Genomic DNA, 16565 nt, shown 5'->3' with positions numbered 1-16565 from the left:
ATTCACTCAAAATATACTACACTTATATAAAGAATAGAGTCAATTAAAAAAATGTTGAATAGAAAATTCGATAACACTTTGTTACAGGTGTCCTTGTTACATGTAATTACTGTAGTAGTAACTGTAAATTATGCATAATTACATGCAAATAACCCTAAACCAAAACCTAACCATAACCCTATAGTAAGTACATGTAGTTAATTGTTATTTCTCAGTCATTAAATGTATAATTACACTGTAACATGGACACCTATGTCCATGCTTTGGACTTTGCTTTATAGCGCTCATATTACTGAAAATACGCAGAGGTTAGCCAATCATATACCAATCAACAACAGTTATTTGAAAAAATAAAATCAAAAATTTGACTAGAGGTCCACCGATATATCACCATGGCCAATATTATCTGTCAATATTTGGCATTTTTAATTATCGGCATTGGATAACAAGTTTTTTTCCTTAGCCCCGTTAAGTGTTGTTGGTGGGACTTTCATTTTGACAATGCTGAGAACCCAGGGCAGACACATGTGAACTCCCATTTTCCGTCATTAATTCTTCGTTTTGACTAATAATTGAAAGGCAAATGCTATACTTCATTCATATTGTCTGCATTCAGCAAATCTGCATTTTAAACAAGTCTTTGAATATCTAAAGGCCAATTCACACTGCACAGACAGATGCCAACAAACACATTTGTTGGGTTTTGTCAGATCAGTGTGTTACCCCTTTCGGCGTTGGTTGGTGTTTGTTTTCACCCAACTGAACATGTTCAGTCAGCGTTTGTCAGTGTCTGTTGGGGCAGTGTGAACATGACAGTTATTTTTCATAAAACTCTAAATCCAACTGCCAACTTGTTTGTTGGTGTTTGACTTTGTGGTGTGAATTGGCCTTCAAAAGAAACGTTCAATGCCCCAAATCTGGCAAACTTCTGCAAATCCAGCAGTTAGTTCTTGTTGTGTGCATAGCCTTTATAAAATGTGTATTCTGTGTGTGACGGTTCATCCATGCGAAGGATCCGAGCCGTGTGAATTGGATACGGATATGAGAGTTCAGCTGTCACTGGACACGCATAAGCGAGCAACTTTAAATCCTTGTTTATGTAATATTTATGTCATATTTACTGTGGACTGTATTCAAAAATAGCATTACCTGGTCTTTGAGAAAATGATTCCCAATCCACACAGATTTACCAGATTACTGAGTGTACAGTGGATTACTTTACTGTTGTTTACTTCCTTTTTATTTGTGTTTTTTATTTTTATTTGTAAAAAAAAAAAAAAAAAAGGATTAGAGAATCAATAAGTTACTATTTTAAGTATAAATCTGTTTATTTTACTAATTTATTTTATATCAAGTTCAAATTATTATTTAAAGCTGCAGTCCGTAGCTTTTTTGGGGTTAAAAATGATCCAAAATACATATTTGAGAAAATACATAACCAGCCAGTGTTCAAAACTATCTGCTTGCCGTAGCTCGATTCAAAGCGGTAAGCTTGTAATAATGTTTTTAATTCCAGTGGTACTGGTGGATTTCCGCGGGAGATTCGAGCATGTCTTTGCGCCATTACGTCACATCTGTACACATAAAGAAGGAGTCTCGGCTAGTATAAGCTATATTGCGTTTGCGTGTGTGACTGTGAGGATGTTGGACGTGGAGATTTATAGCCTTTTCTCACAGCACTTGATATAATTAAACTTATCAATTTGATGGCGGATCCAGAAAGGTTCAAACGACAATCACCAGTGACAACAGATTCACCCGCTGTAAAATGCAAAAGACTTCGTTCGGACTTCGGAGTGGCATCCGGCCCATGCGAAAACAAGGATACATATCGGAAGGACATTACATGTAGTCACGCAATGCTAACGTTGTTAACATTAACAAGTTGAGAACAAAGTATAATTTGCACGGTTTTGCGTGATATGATAACTTAAAAGTGATTGTTAGATTTAATCAGCGCGATTTACTGCAATGTCAGAACCAGAACAAAAGTGGATGTTTCTTACTTGTTCAGATGACATTTTCCGGTGAAAATTCTTATGTTGGTCATACTTTCAAAAAGAATAATCTGTGATTCTGAATGACAATATCCACACCGGCGCGGTGACTGATAGCCTCGCAGTCTCCTTAAACATTGTGTTCATCCGCGCTGTGCCGTGTCGAGGGTGTTGAAGTACAACTCACGTAAAGTTGATAATTCCGCGAATGACTGCAATTGCAGATTTCGAACAGAGATGGCGACAAAGAGCAAAAACGCCGGACTGCAGCTTTAAAATAGTTGAGTTATAATTAGTTAATTTCAAAATTATTTATTTATAATTATTTTAGCAAATGTTATGTAAAATATTTATTTGACATAACATTTGATTGCAGAATGGCAGAACCCATTAGTTTAATTGCAGAAACCGCTATGCTTGTGTTAATTAAATTAAACTTTAAATTAAATTTTTTTTTAAATTAAAATGTCAACTCAATCTTCCAGTGAAACTCTCTCTGATAACATATTGTTTATTTAAACTCTGCAAGCTTGTATTCATTTTTGAGTGCAATGATGGATAGATTTATCTTTTCTGATAATCCGTTACACTCAGATGTAGGCTACGTCACAATATAGAAGAAAAGATCTGTTGTTACTTCCAGTACGTAACGACTTTAAGGTACATAACTACATGTACTATATGCATTCTACACAGACACACATTGAACAAACCAAAGTCCCTTTCAAGAAATGTCTGTTCACTTGGCGGGCCATATTCGCAACGCCTCCGGGCAGCTATTTCGGTCATCCAGGACCAAGTCCTTAGCCTGACTTCGTCATACTCATATTCTAGTCAGAATGTGAGTCTGATACTGCTCCATAGGGCTTTGATTATGAGGCGTGTCTTAACCGAACCAGGAAAAAAAAAATTCTGCACTCAATTGGATAGACCTACAACCAATGAGAGCAACGCAGTAAGTCAACTACTTTGCATAGCACAGTTGTCAACTACAGAACTCAAATGCACGCACGCTGGAAGAAGTAAAATAATGAGTGTTGCTTCTTTTACTTGGCCCTCTATGAGTGCGACCAAAGGAGAAACCACAACGACCACAGGGTTTTCATTGCGTCCCATCTTCTTAGTTACCATCGGAGCCAGCTGATAAATTAAACTTTTGCCGAATCCCATAGGAAGGACGGCAAACACATCTTTCCGATCGACAAATGCCTTGATTGCAGTTCTATGTTCGTCTTTTAAAATGAATGCGCTGTCGATTTCTTTTACAACGGACGTGATAGCGGAATCTCTACATCTCAGTTCTCCAGCTGCAGTCATCTGTGAGGGAAACCAGTTCAACCAAAGCGCTCTTTGATAACGTGAGGATTACGTCCCTGCAGATCATCTGTCCATCATCGTATAAAGCCCGCCCTGTCAATTTGATTGGCCCGACGATTTCTGAACCGATCATAATTACTCATCAATGGAGCGAGTCCAGACCGAACTTCCCGATCAAAAAATGTTGTGGGCGGGGTTCGGGCTGGCATCCAGGCTACCAAGTCCTATGGGGGAATCCTGAAATCTCAAAAACTGCTTGCCAAACTCACAATTAAATAACATATTTCAAATCAGCAACAATTTGACATGGACTGTCCCATAAATGTTTTTTCTTATAGTCAAGTAGCATTAAAAAAGCTTGTTTTTTTTAGGCTAGACCAGCCAATACGCATTTGCAGTCCTAAGCGAGTCAGGAACCAGAGCTTCTAACGACAGCTCCAGTAATGCAATGACTTTACCGATCAGTGATTGGCTCTTTTATTTAGAAGGCGGGACATATTTCACCATATTGCACATTACAGTTTCTCCCATTCATAAGAAGTAGGAGTGAACCGTCTTTCTATATCTAGTCTTTGAACAAACTTGTTTGAGTTAGCATTTGTTGGGATGTTTTACGCTCCAGCTGTAATGGAGTATGCTGTGAGCAGTAGAGAGACTCGGTGGATGTAGCCATAAACAGATTCAGTGAGAGGCTGACAGTGTGAGAGGATACACACTGACAAACTGTCACCTACTCTGTGCTGCCTTTTACAAGATGAGCTGGTGCGTGGCTATAACTGACAGGGCAACTGTGAAACAGAGTCTGGATATTAAGACGGCTATTTGCTGAATTCTCATACGTGCCACCTATCACATACAGCATCTAAACCTATTCTAGTTAGCATATGTTGACTTTGGACTGACATTTCGCATTGTCTTTCTGCACAAGTTGCTGTAACTGTAGGAAAGGAAAACCAGGATCCAGTCTTACTGTAGATTTGGAAACAATCTTAGATAAAAAAAAACAAGTCTTTAATTTTCTATCATAACATTTTATCATATACATTTCTATATTATATCAGCCACCCTGCTCTTTAGATATGAGCCATTGACAAACCTATTGGTCGACGATGCAATTTTACTTTTTTTTTATGTTGAGTGCCAATTCATGTACAGTCAAACCTTTAAGAACAAGAACCGAATATTATTGTTTTATATATTTATTTATATACTATTATAAATTATTTTATTTAGTTTTTAATTAAACATGAATAAATGTAGTTAATATATATTTATATCAATTGTCAATATCAATTATTTTTATTCACAAAACTACCAAGTGCCACCAAGTGACCATCAAATTCATTTCAGAGACCGTAGTTGCTTTTGGCTCAGTGCTGGGCAAAAACCATAAAGCAGAACCGACGGGAAACCACCAAGATTAAAATACAAACACAACGAACATACATACTGACACATTCTGCACATTCCTCAACTGATCATAGGTAAAGGGTCTAGTAGTCTGGAGTAATGTAGGAGTAATGGTACAATAAATGAGGGGAAACTACATACTTCCTCCCTCTTTCGCCATGAGCGGCCATGCATATAGGACTATGCTTGTGTGTAATGCGTGTACAGTATAGAGGGTGCACAGATTATCAACATAACTGGGCACAGAGATGCTTTTCAAGCTCATTATTCATGGCTAAAAGTGCAGTCAAATGCAAAATATACAGTAAATGTACTGTTATTCAAAATTTCACAGCCAAAATCCAGTCATTTCAATAGGAATCCACATGATCAGGAATGTCATGTGAGGGCGAAGGATTTCCCCAATGCAAATTTTAAAAGGTTAAAGTTGGTCATGCAAATTCACGGTGTTGGCCAAGAGAAAGCTGCATGGTTTGAAAGTGAATTCTGTATGAGCTGTGCTTCATACATCTCTATGCAATTGACAATAGACAATGGACCTTTTTGCCCACAAAATTCAGTTGAAATTTTACCAGTGTGACTGCACCTTGATAGAGATAGTTGAAATCTGAATTACACACCCTCATGTTGTTCCAAACCCGTAAGAATTTCATTCATCTTCGAAACACAAATTAAGATTTTTTTAATGAAATCTGAGAGATTTCTGACTAAACCGATTTTTGGACGAAATCGCTCTATTCATATGGATTAGTTTTACTTCATTAACTTTTTGAAATGGCAAATTGGTAGTTGTGTGGACTGCCAATGGAGGGACAGAAATTTTTCAGATTTCATTCAAATATCTTGATTTGCTTTTCAAAGGTGAACGAAAGCCTTATGGGTTTGGAGCAACATGAGGGTGAGTAAATGATGACAGAATATTTCATTTTTTAGTGAACCATCCGTTTAAGAAAGAAAAAGACAGAATGTAGTAGTCATCTGAATGTGTTACACACTGCCAAAAGATTTTGCACCATCCATTTATCATCCTTCTAGGCATAATACTTAAATTATTATATAAAAATACCACCAATAAATACATACTGTATGGAAAGTCCCTTTGGATCATATGAGAGACTTCTTGTAAAATCTACAGTGTGGCTAACAGTGGTGTTATTCATGATCTACTTTAATCGCAAAAGGGGTTTCTTATAGAAGCCTCTAAAGGGCCCATGGGCACATTAAAAATAAACAAGTACAATAAAGGAAGATAAGATAAAGGGATGCTTTGGAAAGATGAACCAACCACCCCAAGTGGGACAGAGGAAGATCGTTTACAATGCAGAGCGGTTTTCCAGTCCTCTGTGTCCAAACTTGCAGAATCTCATTTAAACACCCAAGATGCAACTATTCAAATACTAATTAGTATGCTGAAAAGAGAAAGTACTCAAAGGAAAGAAACATCACAAATGAGAGCCCTTTAATATTTCAGTTTCTCCTAAACAATAAAAATGGAGAGCAACATTTTTGTCACCAGCTTGTGTTTCTCAAATCCTAGGAAGCTCACGTGTCTCATAGAGGTTCTGAGATCTCAACAATGTTACAAAAAGTGCTTCGATTTGCTAAGATATCAAAGTCTGCAATCAGAAGTTAAATTAAATACGAAGTCATACATTTCTTATCAAATTTTCCAAGACCAAATCGTCAATGTTATGCTGTACAATAATTGTATAAGTCTATATAGTCTTTTTTGCTTCTATACCTTATCTAAAAACTTCCTGAGCAACCTCTGAGAAATCACATCTTCTTCTGGGTAAAATAATATAGTTAAGACCAGAATGTGTAAAAGATCAAGATATAAGATTTCTTCCATAAGGCTGTGTAGATTCTGTCTTGTTTAGCTCTACTGTGATTGATCTGTGGTCAGTGTTTTGGGCGCAGAGAACTCAATAGATCAATTCCTATTTGTAGTATGTTTATGACCACATTTAAACAGAACAAATGCATCCCAAGCACAGAAGCTACAATCCAAGACAAGGAAACTAGCCAGTGTTCTATCAAAAAAGCGTTTCAACATGTTCTACTATTATTATACACTGAATTATGAATCTATAATCTATAACCCATTATACCACTGATAGTTGTTCTTACACATGTAAGGGTGGTTTCCCTACAGTGGTTCGGGCTGCAGGATTGCTGAATGCCTAAAGAAACATTGTCAGCATGATGGCGTAAAACTGTATATTTCTTGTCTATTACCACCCACTCCTTCTTACCAACGACGGAAATAAGCGCAGTTAGAATTAGCAAAATATGTGGGAGAGCATTGCTATGGTCTGACTGTATTGAATTGCAATAGGTAGCACTTTAAAACTGAATCAAAACTTCTTAGCACATCATTTATAATTGAAAGGGTTTAATGACAATATTTGGTTATGGTTATACTTGAATTGGTTACAAATTAGACGTATAAGTTGTTCAAACATAAATGTGCAGCATGTAGAATGTAACCAGAGAGAGAGAGAGAGAGAGAGAGAGAGAGAGAGAGAGAGAGAGAGAGAGAGAGAGAGAGAGAGAGAGAGAGAGAGAGAGAGAGAGAGAGAGAGAGAGAGAGAGAGAGAGAGAGAGAGAGAGAATGTAGAAAGTATAGAGAAAGGAAAGGGAGAAGGCAGAGCTCAGATAGAGAGAAAGAGTAAAACACCCCTAAAAAGGACATGCAAAGAAACCGAGCCAGAGCAATAGTTATAATCTTCTTTTATGCCTTGCTTGACCATGTGACTAAAACCCAAATGTGAGACATTCAAACTGACCAATCAGCAGATTACAGCTTCCCCCACATTCTAAAGGTGTTACATTTAGCAGACCCCAGATGTACACACATCACACTGTTTTCCACTGTTCTGCCAGTGTGCACCAGGGCTAACAACGTGCCGACATGTACAAGGCCAAAACATGTGCGAGGCCAATAGCCTTGTACTTGGAGCCGCAAGGCCGAAATCAAGCTGCGTTTCCACTGTCGGGCCAGTACTACCCCGTGGCGCTACCCTACAACTCGCCCTTAAAACGCCTATGGTTTCACAAAGTACAACATGTTCCTGGATACACATCGTTGTTGATCCTGGAACAACATTCTAATCAATCAATCAATCAATCAGATTTGAGGGACAAGTTTACAGTTTCTGTCAAGTTTAGGCTTACAACCAGGGTTAAGTGCTTCAACATCAGTGTTATTCACCTATCACTTCCATCTGATTTTAGGGGAAAGATATGGGTAGGATTAGGATTATAGGTAGGAATAGGGTTAGGACTAAATTTTATTCAAAATATGTTGATCCAAGAACATGTCTACAGGCCTTCATCACTATCAGCACATCTTGGGAATTTTGGAACAGAAAAGCAAAGGTCTTTCTTCTTTCTTAACCCTACACACATTTATCTGCTAGTTGTGGCCTTGAATGGCATGCTTAACCAATGCGTCACATTGATTATTGAGTACTGTAACTAAAGATCACTAACACTAATGAGGGTCTTGACATCTGGTGTTTGTTAAATCAGCACATGCTCAATAGTGCTCTGCTAGGATCATTGTCTTGTTTGCATTTGACATTGGTGGCTGGATATACATCCATTTTGGGCTTTATAAGAATTTTAAGGGATTTTTTTTTTTTGGCCACTGGTAGGGCCACAAATATTGCTATCTGGCCTTATGCCTGAGGCATATTTTGTTGATATCTGCTGAATTAAGCATCCATAAATCGCCTCTTGGGACTTTATGTGCGCTCTCAAAGCTTCTCAAAACAGTTTTTTAAAAACGTTCTCACTTCCAACATGATGTTTTTGTAGTGCTTATCTACCACACCCTTTTGAATTGCTGTTTCCCTTTATCGAAATACTTAAAATCCTTTATCAAAATACTCAGCTTTATACCTTCTCTAAAGAATAAAGAAGACACAAAAAAGTAATAAATGACACACAACCTACACTATGATGATGATACTGGAATTAAACATAACATAAGATATTCCCTCTGAGACCATCGTGAAAGTTGTGATCTCAAAATATTCTAACGTTAGATTTTAAACGATTTGTGCAAAACAATATATAAGTATTAATCATATGTATCCTGATTCAATATGAACAACACTGTCAAAACTATAGGCACAAATTAACTTTGATACAGATACGCTTGATGGTCTACTGAGGTGGTACCGTGGTACAGTAGATTGGATTAAATAAGACTTCTTTGCAGACTGAAATGCAGTGCAGATAGCCTTTCACAACAAAGACGGCTGTCACACTTTGCCCAGTTTTTCCTCTGTCTATCACAGGATCCTCATGGGAATTGGCACTGCTAGACAGCATTTACTGTTTGCCTGTCTACCGACTCATTGACTGTCTTAAACATCTTTCATAGCTCTTTGGTTTCAACTAGGACAAGTTAATTGCATATATTAATGTTTGGATAACACTTTACAATAAGGTCCTATTAGGTACAATATGGTAACGAATGAATGAATGAGTGAGTGAGTGAGTGAGTGAGTGTAAAAATGACTCAATCGCAATCAACACTCAAAAACAAACAAACAAATAAATAAATTGTAGTGAAAATGTAATGTCTAACAAAATGAAATTATTATTCAACAATTGGATATGCTAGCTTCCTGTGCATTAAATACATCCGTGCAACGAGATTCCATAAAGTGGTAACTTGGGATAAAATCAGCTATGGCATAAAGTTAAGTTAAGTTGCCTGAGTAGGAGGTGGGTGTTGAATTTGAACTCTCAAAAATGTCATTGCACTTATTGCATGATTTACACCAAATGGGGCATAATTATTTGCATTAATTATAAATCACACTAAATGCATGTGTAAAACTGATAGCCGCAGATTTAATTGTGATTCACACCGAAGGTCAGAGACAACATTAAAGAACTGGAGGTCTTTCTATTCCAAACAAAACACATTCTCTGCATATGCCATTCCTTGTGTTGTACGGATATATTTTACAATTACACCGTCTAATTGAGCTGAGCAAACACAGAACTAAATCCAAATTGAAAATCAGCACCAGCGTCCATAGAAGTGTGAGGCTCAATTCAGCAAGGAGGTTCATCCAATAATAGTTCAGCATCTGGCTTGAGCTCTGTCGCAATTGGCTGTTAGACCAAAGCAGATGTACTTGCAGCCCCAGATACACACAGAAGCTAGGTTCCATGGCATTCTGGGTAAATGGAGATAAACAGCGTGGTGATGTCTGGTGTGGTGGCCTGACACAGCACTCTGAAGCTAACAGCAGGGGAGCTGTCAACATATTAGTCCTCCCACGTCGCAGCAAGCAACACAGAGAAACATCCCTCTAGGCGCACTTCTACCTGCCAGATAGTCAAATACACACAAACACAATGCCAGGCATGTTTAGTTAGCATTTTTTGGTTTACTATGATTTACCATAGTAAGCCACCCTCTTTCTACTGCACAGTGGGGTTTTCAAATCCCTGACACTAAATATTAAACTTCACCACATGTCTTGTCCTATGCTTGTGACAGGGACTTGAGTGCTACCTCAAATCATCCAGCTTAATGAGGAGAGGTGTTCATTTACATAATTTACTGTGAAATCAAACTAAGGGTTCTTGCTTAACCTGACGCAGACGCACTGAAGAGTTCTTTGTTTATTTAGCTCAACGTTACAGTTACATGTAATGTAATTACCTTGACAAACTATACATCATTAAAAAGATCTAAGATTCAAGCTTCAAATACGTGAAAAGACCCTGTAGACCCTGTAGATCCAAGCCATGTCTAAGAACAGAATAGGAAAGATTAGTTTGACTTGGGCCAGTTAACACCTGAGCAACCACCTATAAACCACTCAAAACACCCTAGCAACAACTGAGAATACCCTATAACAACCACCAAGAAACCACCCAGAACATCATGTAACCACCTAGTAACCAACCAGAACACGCAAACAACAACCCAGAATACCCTGTAACAACCACATAGAAAACACAGGAAACACCATCGCAACTAGAAACCAATAACACCAAGCAACCACCCAGAACACCCTAGCAACGAGGGGCTTCACAGACTAGTCGACTTTAATGCTCTGCCATGAAGCCTGACATTGACTAGTCGCTAATCATGGCCTATAGAGGGCGCAACAGGATAATAAATCTGTGAAGTCCACTTTTACACTCAGTTTTCAACAGTTAAAATTACAAATAAATGAAATCACATGCAATTGCTCTCTCACCAATGCATTCATATAAATGTAATCTTTACTGCTTTATCTGTATCTGATTTAGAACAAGCAGAAATATATGAGAAGTTTAACAACCCAAAGACAAAAGAACTGATAAAAATAAGCTGTTATGCAGGAGAAATATGTGGGCAGCCGCAGCACTGTGTAATATGCCATAGCTGTGCACAAGGCAACCCGCGTTCGAGTATCTCAGCTCGAGGTTCAGGCTTATTTATTCATTAATGACATCATCAGAGACTAGTCTAAGTTGACTCGACTTTAATCACATAAATGTCGACTTAAAGGTGCAGTGTGTAACATTTTTGAGTATCTATTAACAGAAATGCAATATGACATCCATAACTATGTGTTCAGTGGTGTATAAAGAACTTACTTAATAAACCGTAATGTTTTTATTACCTTAGAATGAGGCATTTATATCTACATAGGCGCGGGAATCCCCTTCTATGAAGGTCGCCATATTGTGACGTCATGTTTCTACAGTAGCCGAACGCGAACAAACAGCGCTACAGAGCGCGTTTCGTCACTACCTTGAAAGAGAAGCCGCAGGAAGCTAGAAGAAGCTAGTCATAAACACCGTGAGTAGTGACTTTTCCCTTGTCAGTGGTGTAAAGATGTAGTTGGATTGTTTCATGTAACTTAATTCTTCTCCCTCGCTGTGTTATGGCTTTGCTATGTGGGGATAAATGTGCTGGTTAAGTTCGTGAGACAGCTGATTAGTAGGCTACTCTTGTCATTGACCGTAAAACAGTTACAGGAATCACCAACCCGTCGATCTTGGAAGTTTCGATCGAGTTTCCAAAATCAGAGAAAAAAAGCCTATTGTGTGTGTAGTAAGTGTGTCTAGGGGGATGCGGAGGCGCGCGTGCTGTTACAATCACGTCATTTTTGCCGCACGCACCTTTGGGCTCATGCGGACGCGTCGAGTTTAAACAAGGCTTTACGCTTTAACGAGTTCAGCCACAGTAACAGCTCATATTAGCCAGCTAAACTTTTACTACCCTGGTAGAAAAAATATATAGTTGCATAGTTTCATGTGGTTCTTCTCCCTCGCTGTATTATGGGTTTGCTATGTGGGGAGAATGTGCTGGTTACGTTCGTGAGACAATCAGCTGATTACTATTATTATATTATGTATTAAGACCCTTGATCCTCACCTGAAACTTTATCCATGATGTGGTTTATAATGGACTGTGGTACAGAAACTTGGTTTACGCTGGCTATTCTCTGCTGTCTCAGACGACGATGTTTGTCCCGTTTTAGCCACCGTAGCTTCTTCGAAAGGGAGGGGTGAGCGGTGGGCTGAGCCCTTAGTGTAAACTCGCAACCGAACCGCTAGATGTCGCTAAAAATCACACACTGGACCTTTAAAATCTGAAGTCGTTCAACCCCTACCACCCATAACACCCTAGAAACCACCCAGAACACACTGGCAACAACTTACTGTGTTAAGACCCACTCAGAACACCTTATCAACCACATAGCAACAACCTGGCAACCATCCCGTGTGGTGGCGAGATTTACATGAACCAGACCACTCAAAAATTTACTTTAATTTGCAAAATGGTCCACTTGAGCAATTGTAATTAGCACCTTTTAATTAAATCCACTTATTTTACCTGATTATGCATAAAATACATAGATTTTTAGTCTTGTGGAAAAGCTGAAGTAAACATTTCAAAATTTCAGTGAACATTACTGTTTACTAGACAAACGTCTGATCATAAATGTCTCCAGGGAAAGCATGTGTCTGGTATTGCTGTCCTCTGTCAAAAGGTTATTTGGTCCTGCAGATTGCAATAAACCCTTAATGACCTGTTGCCGTTTACAAGCCCACCCCAATAACAGACATGTAAAGGGTTAAAATCCCAAGGGTGAATCTGATTATGCGAGTTTACCCCCTCTTATGAATAATTCACATTTTATGATAATGAGCCATAAATAGAAAAACTGAAAGCATTTGGTGTTGCTCTTAGGGCATATAAATATATGCAGCAGATTATCAATGATATCTTGTCCCCTGCGGGATGAAATATGTTAGTCCAGGAGCCGATTTCGGACTATTAAAGAAACTGAAGAGAAGAAAAACAGTTTCGAACCCAGTGAGATATACTATTTCCTTTCCTGAAATTAGCTGCGTTTTATAATTTGGCTTCTTTTACTAATGACTTAATATAATCTTTATCCAATATTTACTTACATAATCTCTTTAGCCATGAAACAAAAACAGAATATCAGCTGAAACATAATTGTATGTTAGATTAAATAAAAATGGCCCATTTTATACCGTAAAAACAAAATAATGAATTACTAAAAAAAATCAGCTAGCGCTTTGCAAATAAGAGACACCAAATAATGTGTCTCAACTTGTCTTAATTATAATTAAGGGAACAACTATTCACATTCTCATCATTGGTTTTTATGGCAACGTTCATAATGGCAAAATGGATCCATCGCTGTGTCCAAAATCAAATAATTCTCTACTACATAGTATGTGAAAAAACAGTACGCCAACAGAGTAGTGTCCGAATTCATAGTATTCGAAAAACAGTAAGCGAAAAGTACCTGGCTAACCTACTACTTCCGGCGAGATTCTGAAGTGTGCATTCGATGGACACTTTACAATCCCATGAGGCCAAGGAAGAGGATTTATGAATGGAAGTGAGGCGATGCAACTGATGCTGGTAGGTCACGTGACAGTAAAACCATGGCAGATGTAGTATGTCCGAATTTCATTCATATTACTCATATACATACTATATAGAACTTACATTTTTAATGGTCATGAAGTTAGTTCAAATTCAAATGTACATGTGTTTTTTGTTGTTGTTGTTTCGATAACAGGAAAACGTGTCATTGCTACATTATTTCACATTTTCAAACTATTTAAGAACAAGAAATACAGTAAAATCAGCTTTAATAAAATTACATTAAAATAAATGTTTAAATATGCGTGTATTTTATACGTTGTTGGGGCTTGACAGTTTTTAATAGTTTACTGTAGCCATGCCAGGTTTTTACATCAGTGGATGCTTTAATTTTGTGTACATTAATACTAATGTTTCCATTATATGTAAAGAATTGAAGAAAAATAATTCACCCGAGCTGTGAAGAGGACACCAATCGTGAGGTAACATGACTAGAAAGAATGAAAATAATGTGTAAATAAAACCACTACTGATCCAAGTAAGTTGCTGACTGGTTTATAATCTGTTATGAATACAAAACTCTCAAAGAAATAGTCCACACAAAAATACAATTTTGTCATCATTTACTCATTCTCAAATTCCAAACCTAAACAATGTTCTTTCTATAAAAGAAGACATTTTAAATATTGAACAGGTTGCTCTAGTCCACGAAATTTCAACGAATGGGGACTGAAGATGTCCAGCCTCATAAAGGGCACAAAAGAACCATACAAGTATCATAAAACTATTTTTTTGCACTTTTAATTCCCAGTTGCGACAAAAATCAAACTCAGGGGGCATTTACACGACACCATTTTCAACTGAAAACATAAAAATTCTATGCATTTTGGCCTTTTATTTACAAGACCACGACGTTTTGGGGAACTTTTGAAAATGGGATTCAAAGTGCAAGTTTTTGAAAACGATAATGTTACCGTCTTATAAACTAAAAAAATGTGAATTTGTGAAAACTGTGACGTTATGCGTATTACGTGTTCAGTCTATAGGCGTGTAGTGTTTCTTTACAAAATGACATCGCCAACTACTGGCCTGGCAGCAGAATCCAGCATTTTTAATCATTTTCACGGATCTGTGTGAACAGGGATCGTTTTTGACACTGGTGTCGTCTATACGCGAACAAAGCAAAGGAAAGAATTTTTCAAAATTGTGAATGTACCCTCAAAAGAGCAATCCACAAATAAGTCATTGCTACTAATCTCATGAAGACAGTTATTGTTTTTTACAAAAATGTTATTACAATTTCAGTAATTACAGTGTAATTACACAAATAAGTATGTAATACTATTTCACAACATGCACTTACTAAAGGGTCAGGGCTTCCAATGCATCATTTACTGCTATTACTAGTAGTAAATGTATAACAATGACACTGTAAAATAAAGTGTTACCCAATTTGCCAACAAGTACTTCTCCTGAATCTTCAGAGCAACAGTATCACTCAAGAACAGACGGAGAAGGTCCAAGCGAGTGTATCGCAGGAAAGTCTGCAATCATTACAGCTTGCTAATTTTACCTCTTGACGCACACTCTTGACACGCTGACAATGGCAGGAACGGAGGCTGCAGAAGGAAGGATGTGTTGTGGTGTATTTCGTGCATTGTGAGGGGCTTCCTAACACTCTACGCTAAGGAGACGAAGGACGCAGCTGCAGAAAAATGAGCTGAAAAAGAGAGGGGGGAACTGAGGAATAACCTCTGTAGATCGATAAAACAAACAGGGCAGAGAAAGGTAAAAGAGTACTGTAGAGGGGAAAACTGTTTAGAAAACCAAATGCATTTTGCTCTATCATCTATAATTCTATCTTCATGTAAGCCAAAGCAAATTCAATACTGTAAAACATCGCAATATATGAGTGCGTGTCACTGTCCTTGACGCCAGTCATGACCTTTCCCTGAACAAACAGTTGTAGATACATTATGGCCATGACATTTCAATGTAGAGCTGGCTGGGCAACTTTATTAGATAACAGCACTGGACACTACAACCACAGCAGCTGCTGAATCAGGTCCTCTGGGGTCGGGGTAAAATGTACTCCTGCGAGACGTAATAAAAGGGCACATGTGATTCATATCAGTGCTTATTACTGAGTCTACGTGTATTGGAGACTGATAACTCTGCTTCTGTCACTGAGAAGTTTATGAATAGTTGTTGTTAGAGGGATGACTAAAGCTTGGGTCGGATCAGTGTGGAGTTTCAGCTTTGCAACTGTTCTTGGTGTTATTTAGTCGGCAGAAAGGGGTTTAAATAATGTTTGAGCGTCAGACATAAGATGGAAGATGGAGAGCAAAGCTGGTGATCTAAAGGATAATTTCTTACAAAATATTTTTGAAGGTTTTGATCAAAAATACGTTAAACCATAAATATTGTGAAATATTATTACAATTTAAGCTCCTTTTTATTTGAAACATTTAATATTTTACAATTTATTAATTCCTGTGATGGCAAAGCAGAATTTTCAGCATCATTACTCCAGTCTTCAGTGTCACATGATCCTTTAGAAATCATTATAATATGCTAATTTGGTGCTCAAGAAACATTTCTTATTATTGTTACTGTTGAAAACAGTTGTGCTGCTTAATATTTCTGTGGAGAGTGTAATAGGCCTACTTTTTTCAGGATTATTTGATGAATAGAAAATCCAAAAGAACAACATTTGAAATATAAATATTTTGTAACACTGTTACTGTCACTTTTTATACATTTAACTCATCTTTCTTAATAATAAAATATTAATTTAAAATGTTAGTTAATCCTACTGCCCCCAAACTTTTGAATGTTATATTATTCAATTGTGATGTCTAAAGACCAAACCCAACACATGTCTATCAGGCAGTCCATGTGTTTCCCCCACAAATATTATATTCTGCAATGATTACCATGAATGAGAA

General features: G+C 37.6%; 1 protein-coding gene across 1 annotated transcript in view; it reads right to left on the bottom strand.

The window, feature by feature from the left end:
* tmem108 (transmembrane protein 108) overlaps positions 1 to 16565 on the bottom strand; it is a 61769-nt gene that overhangs the window by 29737 nt on the left and 15467 nt on the right. The window lies entirely within an intron of this gene.

The sequence above is a fragment of the Rhinichthys klamathensis genome, unplaced genomic scaffold (genome assembly GCF_029890125.1).
Source record: "Rhinichthys klamathensis goyatoka isolate OS25496 unplaced genomic scaffold, OSU_Roscu_1.1 h1tg000110l_1, whole genome shotgun sequence".
NCBI lineage: Eukaryota > Metazoa > Chordata > Actinopteri > Cypriniformes > Leuciscidae > Rhinichthys > Rhinichthys klamathensis.
This window is presented reverse-complemented; position numbering and strand designations above follow the sequence as displayed.